General features: G+C 35.8%; 1 protein-coding gene across 3 annotated transcripts in view; it reads right to left on the bottom strand.

Moving 5' to 3' along the window:
- Window positions 1-22,591, bottom strand: part of PAM (peptidylglycine alpha-amidating monooxygenase) — a 306,111-nt gene that overhangs the window by 206,037 nt on the left and 77,483 nt on the right. The window contains exon 1 of one of the 3 annotated variants that reach the window (XM_037801761.1): window positions 4,551-4,645. The exons of the other annotated variants lie outside the window; for them this stretch is intronic. The gene's annotated coding sequence lies outside the window, so the exon portion shown is untranslated. Of the gene's footprint in view, window positions 1-4,550; window positions 4,646-22,591 lie in introns of those variants that run through there. 3 annotated transcript variants of the gene reach the window in all.

Raw genomic sequence — 22,591 nt, 5'->3', positions numbered from 1 at the left:
CAGAAGATTAGCATAGAATCTATTCTATTCATTGAATAACAGTAAGGTAAGCTTTGTGTTCCAAGTGTATCGGCTTGGAGCTATATACCCCAGAAAAACATGTTCTTAAACTTAATCCATTTCTGTGGATTGTGGGCGTGAACCCTTGTAAATAGGACGTTTTGATGAGGTTACTTCAGTTAAGGTATGGCCCACCTCAGTCAGCATAGGTCTTAATCTTGCTACCAAAGGCCTTATAGGGAAGGTCAGAGAGAGAGAGAAAGAGAGAGAGAGAGAGAGAGAGAGAGAGAGAGAGGAGCCAGAAGCTGAAAGTTAATGGAAAGCAGAAGAGAAAGGAGAAGCCAGGAGAGGACACCATGTGCATTGCCATATGACAGAAAAACCAAGGACCAAGGATCACCAGCAGCCAGCCCCAGAACGTGTTTGTCTTCTGGGAGGAAACATCACCTTGATTATGTCTTAATTTTGGACTTCTCCTAGCTTCAAAACCGTGAGCCAACAAATTACCACTGTTTAAGTCAACCCATTGCATAGTATTTGTTTTAGCAGCTAGGAAACTAAAACACTTGGATATCTGGCCAACCATCTAAAATGTTTGGAAAAAAGAAAACAATAACAACACACAACACATAAATCCAACTCTACGTTATAAGAGTTGATAAATACAGAAGGGACAGATAAACAATAAAGGATTTGTTTACCAGAAGCTAATTTACACATGCTACTATAAAGGCAATAATTTATTTTCTGGAAAACAGTGTGTATGTTAATGGCTTTTATCTGATAAAAATGTGTTCAAATTTCTACCCGTAAACTGAAGCTATTTTAAGGGGAAGAAACTTGTTTCCTAAACTAAGCTACTGAAAGTAAAACTATAAATAGATTTCTCATTCATAAAAGTGCTAAATGTCTTCAGTGTATCATCTATACCATTCATAAACTGCAAGAACAACACTAATTTTCACAAAGGCTTACAGTGCTAAGTCTGACCTTTGGGAATTTTTGAAGACATCACACATTACTGTTCAAGAGCAATGCCTCTAAAATGTAATAATGGCATCTCTCTACTTACCAGATGCTAGCTATTACCAGGACCAGTTTCCTTGACTATTTCACAACACTCCAACAAGGAGTACCTGGCTTTTATCTGATAATACTTTGCCAAAATCTTTATACTGGGTTTCGATGCACTTCCAATGCCAAGTATACAAAGAGAGTCTTCAGCAAAATAAATCATAGACCAGGAACAAAATGGTCAGGGCAATAATCTACTCATATGCTAATCATGATAGCAATCAACTGGCTGTTGGTCAAATATGGCTGACTACTTCAATTACGTGCCTGATGAAAATAAAGTCAAGGTGATATATCCTTACTCCTGCCCCTCCTTTGCCTTTTCTTGTCAATGCCCTACTTTCAAAACATACGCTTGAATATATTGTGGACCTGGCTAAATTTATTATGTTTTATGCTTATTACTGACTATAAGTCTAACCACCATTAAGTGCTTCAAAATGTGGTCCTGGCTCATAGGAGGGATTTAAATAGCAGCACATGCCTGGATGAGACACTGATCAATCAATCACCACTTCCAGAAAAAAAAACTGAGGTACATACTCACTGATGATGCACCAACAGCTATCAGTTTGTATACAACGTGCAACATCAACATCTCACCAGCGCTTTGAGGCCTCTTCCACCTAAGACCTATGATTTTAATTCTGTGGTTCCAGCCAAACAGTTAAAGATCTAGTAACTTAAATATCTGTCATGACAGTAACATATAAATCAGACAACAGGGCTGGTAAGGTTTTTATTATGCATAATAATGGCTTTATTTCTCGAGCACTGATTATGTGGGGTACTCTGCTGCTTCTTTGTTCAATGCTGTAACCCTAGCACCCACAGCAATGTCTAACAGCTAGCTGATGCTCACAAATATTTGCTGAATGAATGGATGAATGAAGTGCTTTATCACCTAACAATTCTATGAACTAGGCTTTATTATTACCTTTATAGTATAAGTAATAAAACTGATGCATATGTTCCAGGTTATTGGATAAGTTACCCAGCTATTCAATGGAAGAGCTTAGATTTTAATCCAAGTTTTGTAGGACCAAATTCTTTAAATGATAGAAGCTGAACACTAAATCCACCGCACATGCCACCTGTCAAGGTTAGTGATGAACAGCACAAGGACCTCACTTTCTCTCCCTCCCAAATGGAATTAAGCTCTTTGCTCTGCTCTAAACTGCCAGGATACTTTATTTCTACTTTTCTTAGGGTTCTGATCAATTCCTTCTTCATTTCATTGAAAGGAAGGGGAACTATCATTTGCAAAACACCTATCATAAAACAAGCATATGGAGGTACTTTCAGAAATATTATCTTATTCAAACATCTTTTTGTCCCCCATTTCAGGAATGAAGAAAATGAGATTGAAATCTTTTGTCAGTACTTCCCAAATTTTCCCAATGACAAGAATCTGAGGGGCTGACTTAAAATAGTACCAGGCCCCACTCCAAATCTTTTGACTCAGAATGTCAGGTAAGGACCCTAGATTTGTCTGATTCCCAAGCTAACTGTTAACCTCTAGGCCATGATGCTTCCCATTAAATCACCCTATTCTAATGGACTAAAAGAGCCTTTAGGGCAGGGGCCATGTATCAGTCATTTTTGTTCCCTTTACTGTACATACTAGGTCCCAACAAGTGACACATCTTTCTAAAATGTGATAATTTATAAGGTGCAATCACATGATCCCCCAAAATGATTATAAGAATAATGCAGAACAGATATCAAAAGCCTCTTCTTACAGATGGGAAAAGTAAAACAAGAACAAGCACTATGACTCTTGGTTAAAGAAAATAAAAGAGGGAGTAAAAAAAGGTATTACAGAGCAAAAAGAGAAAATTTTTTTTTTTTGCTAATTCAGAAAAAAAAAACCTACCTAGTTCATTTCTTTAAGGTGTAACACAGAAGGAAATCTTTCCATATATTCTGTAAATTCTAGCATGAAACAAAAGGTTTGTCAAGAAAAGCATGAAGCGTACTATGAATAGGGCCCTCAAAAATGCTTTTCAATGGCAGTAATCCATATAATCTTCATATACTCTTATTTTCCCTATTATAGATTTGATGTTCCATAATACAAATTCTCAAAATAGGGCATTATGGAAAAATTTTTTAGGGTATAGTATTAAAAAAACCTCCATAATTCTGTGACCAATTTCAGCTGTTAATTGAGTTTCTTTACGATATTTCCACCTAAATCAGTTTTCCTAGAAAAAAATGTTACTCTTCACCATCTAAAGCACTCTCACTGGAATAGTTTTGGGAAGTAGTTTAGAGAGCTGAGTGATATTAACCTAAATATATTTTCACTATCTTTAGCTCCTCAGGTTGATAAGTTTTCACACCACAAGGAATAAAATAATTCAATTTTATCTTTTGAATTGTTGGCAGTTTTTTTTTTCCAAACAAAGAGTTGAATCCCCTGCATCTACCAGAAACAAAGATGTATGATATGTCCAGTGAGCTCACATCCACAGAAAAAAAACTGAAATTGCTCTTCTTATTGGCAAGGAAACCTTGGCAAGGGAAAACAACCCCAAAATGTGGAGAAGCATTTCTTAATATGAAGTGAGAGGCCATGTCCTAAAACCTGAGTATGATTTTACCCTTAGAGTGAAGGATAAGTAGGAATGTGTGTTTGATCTCAGCAAAGTGGGACCTGGGAGAAAGGAAAAAGGTCACCTCTCCATCTTTGAGTGGTAGAATGAGAAAAACTGCACCACAATGCCCTGACAGCCCCATGTAAGTAGTAATCCCAATCCCCAGCCATAGCTAATTGCCCACTTGACTCAAACTGGGCCAATCCAAATGTCTCTACCTAGAAATTTGAAAACTGTGAAAATGAGAAGTTAGTTGAATTGAAAATACATGTAGAGTTAGGGCCAAAATGATATCAGGGCAAGCCAAGCCAAGAACAAACTGATATGATTGAGGAGTGGAGAAGTCAGAACACTGCCTTGCAAACCAAAGAGAAGAATGGAGCAGGCACAAGAGAGAAGAGACAGAGACCAGGCAATACGCTGAGAGACGATGTAAACAACCTTGATCTTGACTGTCCTCTTCCAGCCCCAAAGTCCTAGCTATATTCCCTGTTCTCTCCTGGGAGGTCCATGAGGTGGCCTGCTGTTTCATTTACATAAACACTTTATTTGTGATAATTTGAGTGGGTTTCTATTACTTGAAACCAAATAGCCTTGACAACTACATTCAGCTTCATGTGGGAAGTGGTATCTGAGCTAAGCACCAGGTGTACAGCACCAGGTGGACAATGAAGAAAAAAGCATCTCAAATAGAGGAAGGAATCTATAGGTAGAACTTTGAGGCAGGAGAGAATAAGTTGAGTTCTAACTGCTAAAAATAGTTAAGTACAACCAGGGTTACAAATAGTTAAGTATAACCAGAGTAATAGGAACAGATGAAGAAGGAAGGGGCAGTATATAAGCTTGGGAGAAGGTCATGAGTTGATGCAAAAAGACCTTGTGATCCATGCAAAGATACTTGGTCTTTATCCTGCAGATGATGTGAGCAGATGTGCAATTCAGAAGACCATTCTGGCAATGATGAGGCTGGAGCGGAGGCTGGGGGCAAGATCAGAGACAAGAAACCAGTGAGAAAGTGAGCCTCTCAAGGGTAGCTTTGTACGTCATTCTTATTTACACCATCAGGGATTATTCTAAGAGAGGAAGAAGAGGAAAAAAGCAACATGGTCCTAAGAAGCAAGTCAGCACAACACGCCATGAAACAGAAGCACATTGCAGCTTGGTCAGCGGTATAGTTGTGCAGTGTTCTACCCTTCAAGACTGATGTATTAAAGAAACCATCAAAGCCTAGGGGCTTATTGACCCATGAGCAAATGCACCGCCAAATGTGACTTACTACATGATAAAGACCAGAAAGGAAGCTCACATTTTCAAATACCACACAATTTCACACTGCATTTCCCCAGTTCTCATACTCATTTATTAATTTCCCATCATAATATAAAGCTCTATCAAGCTTTAGTTACTTTAGGAAACAAAACACCTTTCATAAAGCCGGAAAAAAAAAGCATTAATAATTAATGACTGGCTCTGAAAGTAGGCCATCTAAGACTCTTTGGCACAATGTTTTTGCGCCATCCAGTAATACAAAAGGAAGATGCGCATATTCCTGAATATATGGAAGCATAGATATTCTGATCTTAATTAGTTTAAATAACAGGACAAATCAAAATCCCTAATAACTACGTGGATGGAAATGGAGCTGTCAGATTTGATGACAGTCTAGACTGTGTATACAATGAACTTCCTACCTTATTAGTAATTTCCCTTATACACAAATGTACGGAAATTGGGCAAAATTACATTTAGAACAAATAGTCATTATTCCAACATCTGACTTGCACAGCATCACTTAATGTTAAAGTTTTGTCTCATGAGTTCTCCTTCCACACTCAAAACACCTGCCAACTGTCTTCACTTAAGGACTATAAATGTACCCAAATAAAGCATATCCCTTTTTCACATATGAATGGACACTTAAGCTATTTTCCAATAACAGCTTCCTCCTCTCTCATTTCACGTACCACGGAAATGCAATATCCAAACCACATCAGAAATGCTGTGTTTGTTATAAGACATTTTTCCAGTCACCTAAGTTATAAACAACTACGACAGGAGTTCCATACAGCTTTGCTACTCAATTTGTGATCCACAGACCAGGAGCTTTAGCAACACCTGAAAGCTTATTAGAAATGCAGAGTCTCAAACCTCACCTATGACTGACTGAATTGGAATATACATTTTATCAAAATCCCTACGTTTTCCTTTATGTTTGAGAAGCATTGCCAGATATTTTTGGAAAACACAAGTTAAGGAGAGTTTGATGACACGGAAGATCTGATATCAATTTTCTTTGCTAGTCTGGAGAAATGGCCTCCAAGCCTTTCATGTAAAAACTACTGTCATTTACTTCAAGTATAAGACATTCCAAGAAGAAGGCATGTGATGTGAAGCAGACAATTTCTAGATTCTAACAAACCTGAGTTCAAATTTAAGTTCTGCTACTCATATTCTGTGAAACCCTCAGCAAGTTAATTAACCTCACTGTGGAGTCCTTTGTCCCTTGATTTATTTTCCCTTAAGTTTAAGGGACCGTTAGGTTTTTGTTTGTTTGTTTACTTTTTATTTTAAGATAATTATAGGTTCACATGCAGTTGGAAGAAATAATACAGAGATATCCCATATATCCTTCGTGGAGTTTCCTCCAATGGTGATATTTTGCATAACTATAACACAATAGCACAATCCACCAACTTAATTTGGATTTCACCAGTTTGATATGCACTCATTTAAGGGTGTATGTACATTTAGTTCTACGCAATTTTACGATGTGGAGATTCATGTGACCTCCACCACAGTCGAGATACAGAACCGTTCCATTACAGGGATCCTTTGAGCTACTCTGATAGCCATAGCCAACTCCCTGAACTCCCTCCCCTGGTAACCACTAGTGTGTTTTCCAGTTCTATAAATTTATTTCAAGAATGATATATAAATGGAATCATATAGTATGTAATCTTTTTTCTCTTTTTCTGTATTTTTTCTTCTTTTTCTTAGGTATGTAACTTTTTGATATTGGCTTTCCTCACTCAGCAAAAATCCCTTGAGATTTATTCAAGTTGTTATCATCAGCATGTTACATGTATCAGTTCATTCATTTTTATTGCTAGGTCTTCTTCCACAAAATGAATGCACCACGTTTGTTTAACCATTCACCCACTGAAGGGTATTTGGGTTGTTTCCAGTGTGGGGGTTTTACAAATAAAGGTGCTATGACTGTTCATGCACAAGATTTTGCATGAATATAAACTTCCATTTCTCTAGAATACATGTTCAGCTTGGTATTTTCCCCTTTGAGATTTATGCATTAATTTTTTCTCTGCATATTCCTAATTTTTTTGATTCAATAAGTAATGCATTAATTCATTACATTGTTATTGTTTAAGACTCAAAATACAACAACTATTTGGAAGTATACTGCAAAAGACTCACCACCTCACACTGTATCCTATAACAATCTTAAACAAAAGTAACTTCTATTAACAATTTTGCATGTATTCTTCAGTCTCTTTTCTATGCACTTACATATATGTGGATATACACATACATAAATTTACGTTCTATGTTTATAATGAAATCAAATTATCAATTTTTTCTTTGTCTTCCATTTTTAAGTCCTTTCCTACCCAGAGATTACTTGAATCATGGTTTCATTTTTGTCAATAACTTTTTATTCCATCCAGAATATATTCCTGTACATTTTATGCAACAGAAATTGACTTTTATTTTTCACAAATAATTATCCAATTTTCCATCTAACCATATTACATCTATCCAGACTGTCTTGATACATGCTATGCACTTAAATAAATTTAAGCATATTTTTGAGATGTTTATTTTGTTTCATTGATCTAACTATTCTTTTCATTGCCAGATTTATAATGAATACATTTTGACATCTGATAATTCAAGTTCCCTAGTTTTTTTGGTCAATATCTTTGTTGGCTGGTATTAATTCCAGATTATTTTTCAAGATATACTAATGAGTCTATTTTTTTCAAGTTCAAAAAAAGTCCTACTGAGATTTTGGTTCTGACCAAATTTCTAACTACATTTTGGGATGCGCTATATTTTTCCAACTCTCCATTTATTTCCCTCAGTAAAGTTATGAAATAGGATTGAGAGGAATGGTTGGAAAGACTCCCTAAACTTACAAGTACTACAATTCCTGTCCTTGTTTTTCAATTTTTAAAGCTCTTTCAAGTCTTTATATACATAACAACAAAACTGCCTCAATTTTCAAAGGACAGAGAAACCAGACTGCACATGTTCTGATTACTTAGTTTTGGTTTGTTTTAGAAAATAATGAGGAAATAATGATCCTTTGGCTATAAAGCACAGGAAACAACAGTGCATGTACGTGCATTTGTGGGAGTGTCGGAGTGAGCAGGTGAAAAGGTAGACAAAGCAAGGCTTGATTTTGGTATCTAGAATATACCTAAATACAGTGTGCTCTTACTCTAAATGTGGAAGAAAACTGTCGTAATAAATTCGAATAAAAAATACTTAATCCGGAAAAAGATGGTATTAACCAAGTAATTATGGTAAGTACAATTTGTTAGCATGAATTGCCTGAAAGAATTAGGCAATATCACTCTAAGTAACTGAATTTTAATGAAATTTATTACATGTATTGCTTCTTGTTTTTATGCTAGTTTGTTTACTATTCACATTCACAATGAAAAAATTGTCTTTAAAAAAAATGACTCAATGACCCACACTGTTCATATACTGAAAGGACAAAGTAAAATTAAGAAAGAATATGTTACTTCTAACGTTCCAACAATTAAAACAACCTAATTATTAATTGAATGTATCCCCCTGTAACAGAGACCATTAGTCTTACAATATCCATTTTACCCTTCCTTTTTCAGGACAAGAACCCTGATTTTTAGCTGGTCACACTGCTGCTCAATTAAAGGACCACATGTCCCAGCCTCCATTACTCCCTTACAGATAGATACAGCCAGGTGGCAAAGTTTTGGTAGTGTGGCCCTCTTTGTTCCTTCTTCTATCATGCTGACTAAAAGGGAGATGTGATTACCAGAGTTTTAACAGCTCTAAGGATAGCGGTTATACCATAAAAATAGAAGAGTGGTGAACTAGAAGGAGCCTCAGTCCTTGATTAATACATGGAAAAGCCATACCAATGTAGCTCCAAATTTCCTTCATTTGTGATAGAAATAAATTTCTACCTACTGAAGATATTATTTTCATTTGTTTCATTTTATGCAGCTGAATCCAATCCCAAATGATAAACCACCAATGCCTAGGAAGATCAGTGTGTGGAACCCAATATATTAGAACTATTTTTGTACAGACATTCCTCTTTAAATTATCATTGCTATAAAAACTCACTATGTCCAAGTCAATAAATTTTAACTGAAGTATCTTCACATGAAAAAGCTTTCAAGATAAAAAGACAAAAATTATTTTCTCTAGAACTTGTTTTGCACATGTGTTTTTCCACTGATATCAAAATTTTGCAAAGAAACAAAGAATATATTTATAAAAATCATAAGCAAGAAATAAAGTCAATCTATTTTTCCCATTAAAAGCCTCATCCTTGAAAAATAATTCAGATCAGTGTTGTTTTAAAGAAGACAATACACTAATTTTAATTTGATATAATATATAATTATATAATATTTGAACTTTTATTTTTCTTGTTTTACTGATCTGGCTAGAGCCCTAGCACAAGGTGAAAAGAAGCAATAAGAATAAACATATGTCTCATTTCTAATTGCAAGGGGAATATCGCTAATGTTTCAGCATCAGGTATGATGTTTGCTTTGGGTCTTTTATCAGAGAGATAAAAACTCTTTATCAAGTTCAGAAAGTTTCTTTCTAATCCTAGTTTGCTGAGAGTTTTGATTATGACACGACACTGAACTTTATCAAACACTTTTTGTGAAACCATTAGGACAATAATATTTTCTTCTCCTTTAATCTATGACCGTGAGGAATTACCTTAATAGATTTTTCAAACATTAAGCCATTCTTTAACTCATTGGATCAAACTTCCTTGGTCATGATACATGTTTTAAATGTATGCCTGGATGTGGGTTGTTATTTTATTTAGGAATTTTGCATCTAATTTTAAAAGTGAGATTGACCTAAATTTTCCCTCATACTTCCCTATCTGGTTTTGAGATCAAGGTTATGTAAACCTTATAAAATGACTTGGGAAACAAACATTTTTCTAATCTCTGAATCAGGTTGTCTCTGATTAGAACTGTTTGTATCTTGAATGTTTAAATGTTTTGTAGAACTTTCCTAAAATGTTTAGGCCTTTGGGGATTTGTGCTGGATAAGTTTTGTTTATTTTTTTTTAATTCAGTTTTATTGAGATATATCCACATACCCTACAATCATCCAGTGTACAATCAATTGTTCACAGTACTATATACAGTTGTGCGTTCATCAAAATGCATTTTTGAACATTTTCATTACTCCCCCCCCAAAAAAAACAGAAATAAGAATAAAAATACAAGTAAAGGAGAATACCCAAAACATCCCATCCCCCTCATCCCCCTATTATTCACTTAATTTTTGTTCCCATTTTTCTACCCACCTGTCCATACACTGCATAAAGAAGTGTGAGCCACAAGGTTTTCACAATCACACAGTCACACCATGTAAGCTACATAATTATACAATCATCTTCAAAAATCAAGGCTTATCATATGTTACCACTAATGTGAACTCCGTGAAAAATGAAAAATAGATGTTTTATATTGTAGAATGAAGGCAACCTAGAGATAAGTATCAACTAGTGAAGGGGGGACGATAATCTAATAAGAACAGATAAACTATTGAGGGTAATCTCAATGTTATGGGAATGCTCAGGAATAATCATGGTTTGTAAATTTTCTTGAGTATGGTAGGAACATATTGGAAGCAATGTAGTTATTTTAGGTTCTTTTTCTTATTCCTTTGTTTTGTTTGAATTGTTTTTTTAATTTTGTGATAAATAAAGTAAAAAAAAAAAAAAAATCAGGGCTATTGGGTTGCAGTTCAACAGTTTCATGTATTTCCTTCTAGCTATTCCAATATACTAAAAACTAAAAATGGGCATCTATATAACTCATAAGAATAACCTCCAGAATGACTTCTTGACTCCATTTGAAATCTCTCAGCCAATGAAACTATTTTGTTTCATTTCTCTTCCCCCTTTTGGTCAAGAAGACTTTCTCAGTCCCACAATACTAAGTCCAGGCTCATCCCCAAGAGTCATGTCCCATGCAGGGGGAAGGGCAGTAAGTTTACTTGCCGGGTGGGCTTAGGCTGGAAAAGTTTTTAACAACTAATTTAATTACTTACTGGCTATACACCTTTAGATTTTCTATTTCTTCTTGAGGTAGTTCAGTTGAAATATTTCCCCAGGAACATGACAATTTTGACAGTTTAATTGATAATTTCCAAGTGTAAAAACAGAAGTAAAGTTAAAGGGCCTTGGTTAAACTCCCAGTTACACCAGGGATTTTATTCTAGGCAAGCCACAAATACTCAGAATCTGCTTCCTTATTTATAAAACGGACATCATACTATCTAGCTCAAAGAGTTCTTAGGAGGATATTTAACTGTTTGATAATGTATTGAAAACTCTGTAGGCTACATGGCAGTATAGTCATAATGTATTAGTCCAAAACATAAATAAATAATAATTGTGATACAGCTTTTGGTGGTTGTGTCGGGCGGGTTGGGCTGGGGTGGGGGAAGGGTATAAATCAGTTGTAGACTCCCAGGGAATGGAAGGCCCCTAGTTTAAGAACCAATCATCCTATAGCCTGTATGAACGCCTAAAGGAAGTCACTACGTCATTAGGCAGCCTTCTCCATCTTCAGAGAGCTACGCCAGTTAAAAGTTCTTCTCTATGCTGAGCCTTAAAATCGTACTCCTAACAGCCTTCACCAACTTCAGCTAGTTTTTTTTTCCCCCACACTTGGAGAAAATCAAGTCTCACCACACTTTGATATGACAACCTTAAAATATTTAAAGTCAACTATAAAACTCCTTGAATCTTCTTGGAGATAATGAGGAGAATCCTTTAAATATACACTTATTTTTCCAAATCTAAATACATATGCCTACACTATGCCTATTAAATTTCATTCATTTTTGCTCCAACCCACCATTTGGGATCACAATTCACTAATCAAATGCATTTGTGTTTCTTTGAGCTTTTTAACACAAATCACACCGTGATTAATTAGATGGACAAAACTGAGCTGAAGAACTCAGCCATTCCTCCACTGATCATCTGGTGAAACATGATTAATCTCTCCAGACAGAGGAGTGAGGGCTGCTTCCTCAGGGGAGGTGATTACAGGTTTATGAGGCACTGAAGGGTAAATCTCTTTAGGTGGAGGATGGGTGGCAGGTTCCTCAGGGCAGACTAGAGGTCAGGAAGCTGTTTCCTCAAGGCAGGCTCGAGGTTGGGTAGCTGTCTCCTCAGGGCAGACTGGAAGGGGGCAGGGTGGGGCTGTTTCCTCAGGGCAAACCATTACAGGTATATCTAGCAAAGACTCAGCAGAATCCAGGGTTCCAATGTCCCTGCTGTCATTATTATCAACCCATATGTCCCCATCCCAATTTTCAGGACCTCATTCTTTTCCAATCAATGCCTTTACTTTAACAGCAGACACCCTGCAAGGTTGAGATTGTAATTTACGTTGAAAATCTGCTCGCACAATGAGACTCTGGGTCTGGTTTTCAGAAATCTCATTTGTAGCCACAGAAAATAAGATTTCTTTCAGGACACACATAGAAACCTTTAAATCTGTCATATAGCATTTACGTTTCAAATTTGAAGCCTTCAGTTCATCCCTTTCTCATAACTTTATCCAGTGTATCTAAAAACAAGCAGCCAACATCATTATACCTCTTAACTCCACAAAATTCTGTTAAGGTGTCAAAAACACTGTCACCCAGAGCCTTGCCTCATACAAGAGTATGATTAGGAGAATCAAATGGTGATGTCTGTGTATCTCCATTGCCAACTCATGCCATGGACAGCCAGTGCCATCTTGATTACTGGAAATGGAGTCATTAGTGCCTTTGAATCTAATCAGAGTAGAAAATCAATTGTAAAACCCTATTTTAAGATTCTTTTTCTCTAGAACCACCCCACTCCTGGTCCCAAGCTGTATTAGTTAGGGTTCTCTACGGAAACATAATCAACAGGAGATATCTGTAAATATGAGATTTTATAAAAGTGTCTCACACAACCGTGGGGATGCATCAGTCCAAATTCCATAATAAAAGTGTTTCACGCAACTGCAGGGATGCAAGAGTCCAAATTCCATAGGGCAGGATGCACAAGTCCAAATTCCATAGGGCAGGATTCACAAGTGCAAATTCTGTAGGGCAGTATGCATGAGTTCAAATTCTGCAGGGCAGGAAATGAGCTGGCAACTCCAATGAAGGTTTTTGATGAACTCCCCTGGAAAGGCTGGCTGGCTGAAAAAGTAATAATTCTCTCTCTTCTCCCTTAAAAGTCTTCAACTGATTGGATTAAATCCAGCTGGTTGAATTATCTCAGTACGGAAGACGTGCCCTTCATTGATGTAATCAGCCACAGATCCAGTCAATTACCTGATAATTTAATAAGCCAGCCTTCTGGTTTATTAACCAGCCACTAATGTCCTTGCAGTAATGGATAGGCCAACGCTTGCTCAACCAGACACCTGGGCACCATCACCTGGCCAAGTTGACACATGAACCCAACCATCACAGAGAGCATCCTTTGGCAAAATTTTTTCAATTCACCTACCCATTCTAGCCCAACCCATAACACCCACTACATTTTTTGCTGATCTATATTTTTTCATTAATTTATGAGATCTTTATTCTTTTATGTAGAATCCTTACTGTCTTTGAATGTTAACATGTAAATGCTAACTTAAAATATTAAATATACTGGCTCAAATAATAATACTTTTCAACTAGGCAATGACATACAGTGTTGTTATTGTTGTTTTTAAAAAAACATTGTCATGAACCAATATTTTTATATTTTTGTGTTTATTATTTAATGCCAAACTTTTTCCTAAAAACTTTTCTCCTTTAATCCTGACATTTTAATTCTAAACCTAGGAATAGGGAAGGTTGTCATCTTTTATTTTTTATCTGACACTAACCTTCATTTTGCCTGAGATTCTCATACCTGACTCTTATCTATAAATTCATGGAGAACTGAATTATATTCAGTCACAAAGAAATCAAAAAGGACATTAAACCTAGGTCAAAAATGTCTCCGTTTCTTTCTTTAGCAACTTCTTTCTGGAACAAAGGGAAATAATGAAGTATTTATATGTTTTGAACAGAGACAGAGAGATAAACAATGTTATGATTATTTAAAAATAAAAGTTTTTTTCCCTTTCTAAGTTTCAGTTTTAGTATTTGGTTTAAGATGCTATATCTGGGAGAGCTGATGCAGGGCAGCTGTGATATTTGGGAAGAAAGACAGTAACAAGAAGCGGGGGATGCACCAATTCATTTATTTTATAAATATTTATTCATTTATTCCATAAATAATTTCTACATGCTTAAAATATATAATTGAACAAAGCAGTTAAGGATCCTGGCCCGCAAGGAGCTTACATTACAATGGGAAATGGAAAACAAACACACATAAGTTAATAACAGCATATGCTACAAGGTGATAATTACTATGAGAACAGAAAAAGAGAAGCAGAGTAATGAAGACCAGGGGTGCTGGAGTAAGATGTGGAGGTAGCTCCAATTCTGTGAAGGTGACTGTGTCAGTCTGAATGTATTGTGTCCCCCAAATGCCATTATCTTTGATGTAGTCTTGTGGGGCAGACATTTTGGTGCTGTTTAGATTTGCTTGGAATGTTCCCCACCCAGCTGTGGGTGATGACTCTGATGAAATATTCCCATGGAGGCATGGCCCCACCCATTCAGGGTGGGCCTTGATCAGTGGAGCCATATAAATGAGCTGACTCAAAGAAAAGGAACTCAGTGCAGCTGTGAGTGACGTTTTGAAGAGGAGCAAGCTTGCGAGAGAGGAACATCCTGGGAGAAAGCCATTTCTGAAACCGGAACTTTGGAGCAGATGCCAGCCACATGCCTTCCCAGCTAACAAAGGTTTTCCGGACGCCATTGGCCATCCTCCAGTGAAGGTACCCGATTACTGATGTGTTACCTTGGACACTTTATGGCCTTAAGACTGTAACTGTGAAGCCAAATAAACCTCCTTTTTATAAAAGCCAATCCATCTCTGGTGTTTTGCATGCCGCAGCATTAGCAAACTAGAACAGTGACAGTTGACCAAAACTCCTAGATGGTGAGAGAGCACGTGTAGTGGGTATCTGTAGAAGGTGTCACCAGGCAGATGGAAGAGCTGGAGCTAAGGAGCTGCAAGAAGCCAGTGTGGCTGACCTGAATAGGGAAAGGGCAAGACAGCTGGAAAGAAGGGCAGGCAGATAATGGGGAATGCATTTGTAGACCTTGTAGGATGCTATAAGGACTTTGGCTTGAATCTGGGGTGAAATAGGGGACACTGCAGAGTCTGAGAAGCGGAATAACATGATCAGACTCACACTTTAAATGGATCCCTTATCTCCTTTACTGAAAACAGACTGGGGGAAAGGGAGAGGATGAAGGTGTATAAGCAAGGAAATTGTAAGTTTGTTTTATTTACTGTTTGATTGATTGATTGGTTGATTGACTGATTGATTGATTTTGCCATAATCCAAATGGTTCAGTCCAAAGTAGTGGTCAATATAAACAAGAAGTGGTAGGTTTCTGAAAAATTTGAAGGTAGAAACACCAGGATTTTGGGATGGATTGTGTGGGGGTTGAGAGAGATCCTAACTAGAAAAGATCTTAACTACGAAAAGTAAAGGAGAAAACAGGAAACAAATGAAAGGGTTTGTAAGACAGAACTAGTAGAGAATACTGATCAATTCTTGTTTTCCACCCTAGCTAGTGATAATAAAACACATGACCCTTTAACCTGTTATAGAACCTACTCTAACAAGAAAATGTGGCACTCCATTCAGGGATGCCTCTAAAGCCAGATGAGTTGTTTCAAAGTAGATTATATAGTACAGTGAATCCCCTTGATTTTCTTTTCAAAATGTAAAGAAGAGGAGACAGAAATACAGTAATAAAATACAGTGCAAACTTTGAAGACTGATATCCTCCAAGGCAGCTGGCTGAAGATATGTTGCGTAGCAATTTTTTTTTACAATAGCGTCTGTGTTTTATAGGTCAAAACAAAAAAAGACCTGCTCTGTCTTACACCTTATTTAATGCCCTCTGTGTTTTGGAATGCCAAAACATTTCTCTTTGTGAACTGTCATATCTCGGGCTGATGGCAGTTCTGCCCCAGCAGCAATGACTATTAATCAGATGTGCTTCAGAGCATAGAAATGGACAAGAACAGCAAAAGAAAATAAAAATAAAGAATGAAATTGGAAAGCTATAATATCAGTTCTAATGGGGACATATTTATTACATTCTTTATAAAAATTATGTTAAATTCATATATTTAAAGACCATGGTTTGTTTTTCTCTCTTTTTAGAAAAATGTATTTAGACAGGTATATGGCTAATTTGCTTTTCCTTTCTTTTTTCTTTCAATTCCAGTAATTCTGTTCACAGATTATTATACTTTGCCAGCAGCTACTCCAGGGAGAAAAAATAAGAAACACTGAAGAAACCAGCACCCATCTGTTCCTACATCGCTAGCACGATTTCAATGCTGTTTATAACTCCTTTTAAAGTAATAAAGTATCTACTCCATGATTAATAATTCAAAATACAGTAAAACAAAACCAAACAAATGGCCCCAATGTAAGAAAGCAGCGTAAGAAATAAGTTTGGACACAATGAAGTGTCTGTCAAAATGAAGAAAAACAACATGTTTTATGGGAAGAGCACTGGGGTATACATTTAAACATCTTGTGTAGAGTCAGGAATGGCAGTAGAATATTTTTCTTCTGAAAAACCTGATTATATTACTGATAAATCATTTGTCTGATGTCTTAATAATTGAGAATTGCCCCCTAATAGCCGCCTTCTTCGCTGCTATTTCTGCAAATAATTGGAGTTCCACTGGATTTGCTATAGAAACATGAGGATGGATTTGAATGTCGATCCAGGAATCCTTCCTCAACCCCATCCACCCAAATCTCTGTATCTTTTCATTTTACGCCTCTGCATTTTAAAGACAGAACGAAGGATCCACGCCACACCTTTGTCACCAAATGCATCAATAGACACAATCACCCAAATGATACTTTTACATTTAGCCACTAAATGCATTTCAAAAGTACCAGGAAGAGTACTATCCCTAGCCTAGAGAGGGTTCTATGAAGTTTAAATCTTTCCAATAATAAATCCCTGGAATTTGGGGCAAAAGAAACAACAGTTCCACAAGGGATCTCTGAATATAAACTTCAAAAACAGTTGGAACTGGTTTTGAGAGAAAGTAAATGAAATTTCACCTGGAGAGGGCTTCTGGCACAGTAGTAATGTTCTATTTCCTGACCTGAATGGTGGTTCCATAGGTGCCCAAAGCTATTCTTCAACCTGTCTAAGATTTATGCATGCATCTATATTTATGGTATATTTCACAAAAAGAAAGTAATGAAATTTTCTTTAACGATCTCTAGGAACTCAAATACTTAGATCTACTTCTTCTGAGATTTAGGAAATTGGTGGTGATTTTTCAAGGATTATTCCAGACTTATGATCTGTGTTTATTACATATTAGTTAATCCATCACTGTCATCTCTCCATATTAAAGAATATTTAACAGTGAAAAACCCAAAACTCTTCCTTCTTAATCAAAATTCTTAATCAAGAATTAAGGACATTCATGACACATATATGTCTCTAAAGGATTAGAATATACAAAGCAGAAGCTCCAATTCTACTTCTTATCTGTATTTACTGATCAAGGGAAGAAACTCATTATGAAAACAGCTATTCCCTTTGAACTCACGATAAAATAAAAACAAAACAAAAACAGGCATCTACCTTGGGAGCTCAATTACAATGATGCTAACATTTCTCCTTTTAACAATAAGAATAATTATTCAACTAAAACCTTAGGAGTTTAAATAAGTTTCTCTTCTATAATACGAGGAAAACAAAAGTCAAGAAATTATTAGTCATCATATCTTTTTTCCCTTTCTTCATTATATTCAGCTGAATTTATCTTTTTATTGTCTAGTAATTGATGTTTTAGAAGGAACAAAATAAAAATAGTTTAAATGTGGCTATTTTTATTTAAAAAATAGACTTAAGTATGTGTTGTTTATACTCTATTTTTGTGAGTAATCCATATTAAAATCATAATGGCCTTTCTTTAACACTGTTATTACTTAAAATGGTGAAATCATATGTAGACTTAAAAATGTCTTCCCAGATATAGTGGAACAATGCCATAATATCTGAAGGCAATGACTGCTAATCTGTAAATAGATGATATTTATTTTTTTCTTTTTATTAACAAATACGAAAGAGCAAACTTTTAAAATTGTAGGAATGAACCCACTATGATCGATTCCTTTCTATCTTAGAAAGGAAAAAAGAAGTAAAAGCTTATTCAACTAAATATTCAAAATGTAATTTTCTTTTTAATGTTGCTTTAAAAGATGTTTGAAAATTTCCCATGAAAAATTACAAATATCTATAGCAACTTCTGTGAATGCCTGATACCATCATCCACATAAAATTTTTCATAGTATTTTCTCAGTGTTTCATTATAATTTAAGGTGAGCCATATAATTGATTGCATTATAATGAATAATATATATCTTCAAATGATTTATCTAATTTCACTTTGCAGTCTAAAAGTACATTTATAATAACGCTGTTTTTCTACATGTCTCTAATAGTTCTTCTGATTAATTCTAAGTGTGTTTCAGCAACCTGCTTTCTTTAGCAGAGAAAAAAAACAAATAGTGAAAGAGAGGAAACTAGTAATTAATGTACCTTTTACTTTACAATTTTATTTCATTGATAAGAATGCACTGTTACTTAAATTGACCACTTATATAACATTTTTTTTGCTCTCATTTAACCTGTTAAGTATTGGAAAGAAGAAGAGTATATTTGTGAGTTCAAGCTATCACAAGAACAAGCACTAGAATATTAAATACTTTTTTAATTTGGTTGAAAAAATATAACAGATATTGAAACTTATTTGCCTCAGACTCTGCTAGGTTCTGGAAAAACAAAGATGAATAGAAATGATTCTAGCTCTTAGGGAGCTGTTTACTTGGCTTTCATTGAGGAAAGTTGGGGAATGGTGTTTTGGAGGGGAAGGCAAGGTGCACAAATACCGTAAGGCAGTGCAAGAAGTGATGTAACAGGAGCAAACACGACATGCTGTGTGCTGCTAAGAGGATGGAAGAAGCTCTGGGCCCGAGAGTTGGTGGAAAGATCAGGAAAGCATTCTAAAATAGGTAATAATTAGCAGATTCTTAATAGGAAGCATATGCAAGAGAAGCCATGGTAGGCATCAGTATCTCTGGCATGAGAAAGGAAGAAGAGGTATTGCATGCCATTGACTTCAACTGTGGATGGATGGAAAGCTGTGAAGGCAGCCAGGCTTTTGTGAATCTATGGGCTGGAAAGAAGGAAAAATGGCACCTAGGGATGGAAGAAACAGCTCATTCATTATCACCCGAATTGCAGATTCCCTCCTCTAAGCAGCCTTCCTTCATCCCACTAATATAATATTGCACCACTCACTCTCACTACCCTCTTCCTTGGCCTATTCATGGTGAATATTTTTATTTGTTCAAGTCGTTTTGTTGTCTACCTTCCTCACAAGACTGTAAGCTTAAGGAGAGCAGGGAGCTGTGTGTCTAGCCCTTAGAATAATGCCTGGCATATAGTATATACTCGGTAATACTGTTGAATAGATGCGCTAAATCAAATGAGAAAGGAGAAAGGAAAAGGAGAAAGAGAAGAAGGAAATAAAGAAGTGGTGCACCTAACAAAGGACAGGAATAAATAACAACACAGAACTTCACGTGTCACAAATGGTACCGATCCCACAGCTGCTCAGAACCATTCCCTACCAAAAAATTTAAAATGAACATTTCAAAAAACTATGTCTACCACATGTTCTGCATATTGCAAAAGCTTGTCAGATTGATAGCCTGAAATCAACTGTATTTTATACATATTGCTATTTCTACTGAAAAGTGGAAAAAATACATCTTTAATAATATTATAATTGAATCTTAAGTAAGTAGGGTTTTCACCATTAAATATTAATCTTTTCAATCATCACATTTTTCAAGATAGAAATTGATTATTGTGTGAACTGTACGTTCAAATTCCTGTCTTAAGCACTTAATTTTTTTCACAAACATCACTTTAGTAATCTGCCTTTTATGCATTTTACTGCTATGTTCAAAAATTTAATCTCCTAGACAAATGGCAATTCAAGAATGCAATTCAAGTGATATATTAGTCCCTTTGACTAGAAAGGTATATTTGTCCATTCAGATATTTTTCATTCAAATTCTGTAGCAGCTGTTATGTGATATATTTCTGAATACAAAATGCATACCTTGCTTTCCCACCTACTATTACATATAGCAATTTCTAAAATTTCTCATCCTGAAATATTTAAATTATATCACATAGAAAAGTTACCTTTGCTATTTTCTTTGACATAACCTGAATATTTTAATTGTATTCAATGTTTCTTATAGGCTAAAAGTAAAATGTTATGAGCTTCATTATTTAAATTCCATATATAAAAACCATCTTTGCCTGAAATAATTCTGACATACACATGCAACACTGTACCTAGTAGTACTGCTCAGCAAAAATTAAATATGTTTTATTACAACTCCTCCCACATTTGGGAGGTTCTCCCAGTTTTAGTACACTTCTTCTATTTTATTTTTAGGTATATGAATCTTGCAAAAAGGAGAAAAATAGGAGTGTTCCTGTTTATAAAGAATCTTCTCTAAACTGTTTAAATTGATTCAATTCCAATAATGATACGTTTTTTCAGCTTGGCAACCCAGCCACAACCAAAGACAAATATACTCTCTAATGAATTGGCAGCTAAGTAAATTTCCTTAAGAATTCCCAAATCTTATCCTCCACAAATAGAATGTTATTGGCTATTGTTTGGTTTGTACATATTCACTGAAGCCAATATGCAGGCTTCTGGAAAGAGAAGGGAGCAGTTCCAGCAAACCTTGGAACTCTCATCCATTAAATGCAGGCTACTGCCAGGGCAATGATATATAAGAATACTTTGAAACCTATAAAACGTCATATACATGCAAAAGTAACATTATTAACATTATAACCTGTAACGACAAAAAAAATGTGAAACAAGTCACTGATTTCTTCCTTCCATGTAAGACTTGATCTACAGAGGGGAAAAAATACAGATACTGAAAAATAAATAGAAATGGAATCTTATGCCCTGTCTCTGTATACAACATGTTATTGTATGCAACAGCATTAAACACATAATAGGTAGATAGATACCATCTTCTCATGCCCTAATTATTGTAATTGCCTCCCACCTAGTGTCCCTGCTTTTGCCCTTGCTACCGTATACTCTTTTCTCAATCAATGCACAGCAATCACAGTACCCTTTTAAAAGGCAAACCAGTTTATATCACTCCTCTACATAACACCCCCAACAGTGGCTTCTCCTCACATCCAAAATAAAAGCTTGACTCTTACACGGATGTGCAAGGCCCTGCAGAACCCGGCCACACTACCCTACCTGACCACACCTCATGGATCTCCTCCCTCCACACTTTTTCTTGCTCACTGTCCTCCAGTGGCTTCCTTGCTGTTCCTTGAGCACGGAGGCACGCTCCCACTGAGGGTCTTTGTACTTGCTATTTCTCCTGCCAAGAACATTCTCATCCCATAGCCATGTGGTTCCTTCCCTCACTTCCTTTAGGTCTTTTTTCCCTCCTCAGTGAGTTCTTCCTTAACCCATTTATATAATTGCAACCCTCCCCATGTTCCTAGCATCACGAATCCCCCTTTATGGCCTTAAAGTACTTAGCCCCACCTACCATGACATCAATATCCTATCACTTTGTTTAATTTCTAACTGTAATTTCTGTGAGAAAAGGGATTTTTGTTTCGTTCTTGTTTTTGTTTTGTATCTTTGGTATCGTGCACAGTGCCCAGCATATTACAGAACCTCAATAATTATTTGTTAAATTAATAAACAACAAAAGTTTCACATCATAAACACCTGAGCTGCTTGTAAACCATAATATTAAAATAAACTGTTGAGTTCAGCACTCAGGTTCAAATTAAATTTTCTAAAAAGAAGAGAAAAAGGTTATGTAAATTATAAAGAACAAAAGTGACATTTTCTCCTCATTTTAAAATCATCAAAAACAAAACAAGTCAAATCATGCATGGTGTGTCCATAAGATGGTATTAAACTCAGGAGATTTCCAACATATTCACAAAATCTTTTATTTGACCTAATTTCAATACACCATTAAAGGATGCATTTCAAATCCATCTTTGATTAAAATTTTAAAAATAAAAAAATAGGACCACTTCATATAGAACACATTCAGTAATTAAATCAACTGTATATACCTTCGATTCTCCTCTATTTGAAATCAAGATTGCCACTAAAACAAGTAGGAGATTATAGTAGCTCTGCATTTTGTCTTTATAAACATATAAAAATATTGTATTTTGGCCATTATACCACTGTCTCAGAGAATGAAGAACCCTGAGGCAGGGATAGGGATCACCTCCTCAGGGATCCCCTCACCGAAATGTGAAGAAACCAAGGCTCTAGCTGTTTTTCAAGGATTTGGATTAACCAGCCAAAACACTTGGAAAAAAAAAAAAAAAGCTTAATTTCTTCTAGGAAATAAAAATCTCTCAAACAAGATCTGGCAACATTAGGATTT

This window comes from Choloepus didactylus, chromosome 13 (assembly GCF_015220235.1).
Source record: "Choloepus didactylus isolate mChoDid1 chromosome 13, mChoDid1.pri, whole genome shotgun sequence".
In the NCBI taxonomy this organism is placed as follows: domain Eukaryota; kingdom Metazoa; phylum Chordata; class Mammalia; order Pilosa; family Megalonychidae; genus Choloepus; species Choloepus didactylus.
The sequence above is the reverse complement of the archived record's forward strand: the minus strand, read 5'-3'. Positions and strand labels throughout refer to the sequence as shown.